Source organism: Bombina bombina, chromosome 7, assembly GCF_027579735.1.
Source record: "Bombina bombina isolate aBomBom1 chromosome 7, aBomBom1.pri, whole genome shotgun sequence".
Classification (NCBI taxonomy): domain Eukaryota; kingdom Metazoa; phylum Chordata; class Amphibia; order Anura; family Bombinatoridae; genus Bombina; species Bombina bombina.
Window position 1 is genome coordinate 450,169,336 of NC_069505.1, and position 5,288 is coordinate 450,174,623.

Consider the following 5,288-nt stretch of genomic DNA (forward strand, 5'->3'; position numbering starts at 1 on the left):
CCAATCAGCCAATAGGATTGAGCTTGCATTCTATTGGCTGATTGGAACAGCCAATAGAATGCAAGCTCAATCCTATTGGCTGATTGCATCAGCCAATAGGATTTTTTCTACCTTAATTTCGATTGGCTGATAGAATTCTATCAGCCAATTGGAATTGAAGGGACGCCATCTTGGATGACGTCACTTAAATGTACTGTCATTTAGCCGTCGGATCAAGAAAGAAGAGGATGCTCCGCGTCGGATGTCTTGAAAATGGACCCGCTCCGGATGGATGAAGATAGAAGATGCCTTCTGGATGAAGACTTCTGCCCGTCTGGAGGACCTCTTCTTCCCGGCTTAGATGAAGATTTCTGCCCATCTGGAGGACCACTTCTGCCCAGTTGGGTGAAGACGTCTTAAGGTAGGGTGATCTTCAAGGGGTTAGTGTTAGGTTTTATTAAGGGGGGATTGGGTGGGTTTTAGAGTAGGGTTGGGTGTGTGGGTGATGGGTTTTAATGTTGGGGGGGTATTGTATTTTTTTTTACAGGTAAAAGAGCTGATTACTTTGGGGAAATGCCCCGCAAAAAGCCCTTTTAAGGGCTATTTGTAATTTAGTATAGGGTAGGGATTTTTATTATTTTGGGGGGCTTTTTTTATTAGGGGAATTAGATTAGGTGTAATTAGTTTAAAAAACTTGTAATTATTTTATTTTCTGTAATTTAGTGGGGGGCTTTTCCGTAATTTAGATAATTGTATTTAATTGTAGTTAGTTTAGGTAATTAATTTAATTATAGTGTAGTGTTAGGTGTAATTGTAACTTATTTTACAGGTAAATTTGTATTTATTTTAACTAGGTAGCTATTAAATAGTTAATAACTATTTAATAAATATTGTACCTAGTTAAAATAAATACAAACTTGCCTGTAAAATAAAAATAAAGCCTAAGCTAGATACAATGTAACTATTAGTTATATTGTAGCTAGCTTAGGGTTTATTTTATAGGTAAGTATTTAGTTTTAAATAGGAATAATTTAGTTAATTAAAGTTATTTTATTTAGATTATTTTAAATGATATTTAAGTTAGGGGGTGTTAGGGTTAGACTTAGGTTTAGAGGTTAATATATTTATTATAGTGGCGGCATCGTTGGCGGCGGCAGATTAGGGGTTAATAAGTGTAGGTAGGTTGCGTCGACATTGGGGGCGGCAGATTAGGGGTTAATAAAAATAATGTAGGGTTCGGCGATGTTGGGGCAGCAGATTAGAGGTTAATAAGTATAATGTAGGTGGCGGCGGTGTCCGGAGCGGAAGATTAGGGGTTAATAATATAAAGCAGGTGTCGGCGATGTCGGGGTCAGCAGATTAGGGGTTAATAAGTGTAAGATTAGGGGTGTTTAGACTCAGGGTTCATGTTAGGGTGTTCATGTAAGATGTAGAAATAAAAGTATTTTCCCATAGGAATCAATGGGGCTGCGTTAGAAGCTGAACTCTGCTTTTTTGCAGGTTTTAGGGGTTTTTTCAGCCGGCTCTGCCCCATTGATTCCTATGGTGAAATCGTGCACGAGCACGTTTAGCCAGCTCACCGCTACCGTAAGCAGCGCTGGTATTGAGGTGAGATGTGGAGCTAAATTTTGCTCTACGCTCACTTTTCTGCGGCTAACGCCGGGTTTCTAAAAACCCGTAATACCAGCGTTGTCTGTAGGTGAGCGGTGAGCATAAACTGCTCATTAGCACCGCACAGCTTACCGACAAAAACTCATAATCTAGCCGATAGTTTCCTAATGGAGTTGTGTTTCTCATTTTATGCTTAGTTTACTAGCAAAAAAACGTTATTTGGATTCCATAGAGGAGAACTTATAAATAAATTATTTTATTTCTTAGAAGCTCATCGTTTTATTTGGCAATGTATATATAAGCATATAAAGCATTATACATTTGCATTATATTTTAGCAGTTAAACACTGTAGCTTAGTATATTCCTGTATTCATTTGCTTTGCTTTATAATAAAGTGAGCTTTGTTTATTAGAGACATTCAATGTTTATGTACTTTAAATCTTTTAGTTAAGGATTTACTAAATATCATATTTTTTTTTATAAGTAATTTGGAAAGATAAATTTGTTGGAGCTTTTCGCTTCTAAGAATAATTTTAGACAAATTAAGACGTCTATGCTTTTTCTGTACCGTTTGCTTAGCAAAAACTTAAAACTTATCTCTCCCAGGACGATGCTGGTCAGGCAATGCCAGAGCTTTCTCCTTAAACGTCCCAAGCCTTTATGGCGTCACATGCAGTGCCCTGCGGTTCCTCTTAATCTCCTGGAGGAGTGTATTTGCCTACAGAGTTTGCAGCTCACGTATCCTCTGAGGTATCTGCGGCTTTATCTGTTTTTTCCTTACCTACAGGGAATGTGGAAGAGGCCATTTAGAGTTTCGAAAGTAAGGTTTCTGCTATGCAGGTTGTTGTTATGTTTAAGTATGAACTAGTACCCTTGTTCTTGCAGGACCACTCAGTCTCACACCTTACCTCGGGTTCACTAAGATCTAACTTGTGTGAACCCTGTTATGCTCATAGATCTGAGGGTCACTACTGTAGGATACAGTGTGAAGATGGTATACAAGAGGAATGGAATGAGCTAAACAACAATATAGTATGGTAATGTAGGATAACTCGAATTCCAGAGTTTAGAGAGAAACTTATTCACTTCCAAAATAGTTGCAGACTCGCATCACACACATATAAAATATTTACATAGCTTGCACACACACACACACACACTTTAGTTAGAGTTGTGCAAGGTAGGTTCATTGGTTATTTACAACCGGATACAAGATTTGCAGTTGTGAGTAGTTGCTGGGTTAAAGTCAGTTTAAGCACAAAAAGTACATCAGTGGTTAATGCAAAAGGGAGCAGTACCTTGAAGCATAATGTTAGATATGGCAAAAGTCACTGTGCAAGTCAATGAAATGAATCACAAGCGGAAGAGTTGATGTAACAGTTAGTACATGAAATAAACTGGTTAATAGCTTAGTATGGCAGGTAAACTTGATTACTTGATTACTTGAGGCAAGCAGCAACAAATGACATGAGAGGCAAGATATCCTTATTTGTATATTGGTAATACAGACCGGTAATCCTGATGGTAGTATATACAAACCGACTTCCCAAATAGTATCCTCAGCGTGGAGCAAAAGCAGAGTTACCGGAGAAGTAATGCAGACAGCGTGTGCAGAGATTCAGTGAGAGTGTGTGGCGGCTGCGGTTTCACCTAGAGACAAGTCGGGCGTGACGTCACACGCCAACGGACCAGCATGCGAGTGAGCAGGAAGCAAGCAGCAGCGAGAGAGACAGGAACAGAGATGAGGTGCTGCAATACCGCAAGTCTTGAGTAACAGAAATTAGTATCAGTAGCAGGGAATCCCAACTTAGACAGGAGGGAATGGCTGGGTGTGTAGCGTTCAGGAACAGTGAGTGACTGAACAAATTACCAAGCAACGTTCAACACTAGGTGGAGCCTTAAATAGCAGTATGGTAATTAGTAGTTAAAGGTACAGAATGGTAAAACCCTGACAGTTGTTCTCTCTCCTAAGTCTGGTGAGGAAGATTGGCTAGTAGTTTCTGAGGGAACATCTCAGATTTGAACAGTATAATTCCTTCATCTGATGCTGAAGTCATCTCCTTCAGATGTATGCTTGCACACCTTGTGTACTGTTATAGGAGGTTTTAGCTACTTGGACGACATTGATACCCCTGTCGTCGTCAACCCTTGGAATTTTTGTAAACTTGATAATTTCTATGATGTTCCTTCCTTTGTGGAAATTTTTCTAGACGTGCTATAGATATTGTCACAGGTGTAGGAGAATCTAGGGATACCTTTCTCCCTGTCTCCCATCCTTTAAAGGATTTTCCTGTTGCTGACGCCATTAAAATGCATGGCGCCTTAAGAAGAAGGAAGCTTTTATACTATGGCTCAGAGAACTTTGATCCCTATGGAGGGTGGCTGCTCCTTTCCGGATCCATGGCTAAGAAGCTGGAGGTTTAATTGTTCATTTAGAGCAATGTCTTGTCTTATTAGTCTTGCTGTACTAGCCGCCGGGCATTGTGGTTTAAATCTTGGTCAGCTGAGAAGCCAACCTGTGGCTTAGTGGTACAGTCTAGGCTTTATAGTTATGAAGTTGCAGGTTCAATATTTTATGTTTCCTCCAAATCCACGCTTCTGGTGTCTCCTTTTAAGGATGAGACCTTGTTTGGACTTGGTCTAGCAGAATTATCCTCTGACTTTACGGGTAAAAAAGATTTTTCTACCACACGTCAAGAGAGTAAGACTAGAGGAAAGTTTTCCTTTTCCTCTTCTACAGGGTCAGTCATGCCTTTTTGAGTCCAGTCTAAGATTTCCTCCCAGAGAGTATCTTTAATCCAGGTATGATGGGAGACATTCCCTGAACTGGGTTTAGGGCCTTCCTCTCTGGGAGTGATAGTTCCAGTCCCAGTTTGGGAATGGGATCCAAGTATTTACCTCAAGTAACTCAGGTTCTGACCTTCAAAGTAATATCCTTTCTCATTTGGTTGAAGAGGGCCTGTTCATAACGAACATAGACCTGAAGGATTTATTGTTCCCTTGATTCGGGATCTTCTCAAGTTTCTGAGATTCGTCAACCTAGACAGACTTTTAGGTCTTGGGGTATTGCAAGGGTGTTTTTCTGAACAATATATGGTTCAGGTGTCATCCTTCAAGCAAACTCTTTTTTAAGAGATCTTGTTCCATCTACTTTCCCATGGATGGGAAATTAATCTGGAGAAGAGTTCCCTTGTCCAATCTACAAGGGTGATTTATTTGGGTCTACTGCCACAATACCCTGAATGCACCCAATTCCGTCTGATCTCGGCAGTTAAGCAGGGCCAGGCCTGGTCAGTACCTGGATGGGAGATCGAGAACACTAGGTGCGGTAGGCTTGGACCTTAATTGATTCTCTATTTAATTGATTCTCTATTTAGGAGAAGATGTCTAATAGGGGTCAGATAATCAAGGATTTATTCCTTTTCCTCTCTCTGCAGTCTACTGTCTGGCCAACAGCAAGCTCTAGTGGCTCGGTGGATAGCTTAGCCATCTTGCAACCAGGAGGTTGGGAGTTTGGATCTAGCTGCAGTGGATCTTCCTTCACTTTTCGGTGACTCAATGTATAGTGGGACTTGGTCTGATGGTTTCAATGGACATCATTCCCTTTGCTTTTTTTCATAAAAGGGAGAACATTCGGATCTGTCTCAGAGGATATATCAGTTGATAAGAGACTCTCTCCCGTAGTGGTTTTTCAGGA

The 5,288-nt window shown here is 40.4% G+C and overlaps 1 pseudogene; it reads left to right on the plus strand.

Moving 5' to 3' along the window:
• The first annotated feature begins 4,811 nt into the window (after positions 1–4,811).
• On the plus strand, positions 4,812–4,926 carry LOC128636966 (uncharacterized; annotated as a pseudogene).
• The last annotated feature ends 362 nt before the right edge of the window (positions 4,927–5,288 follow it).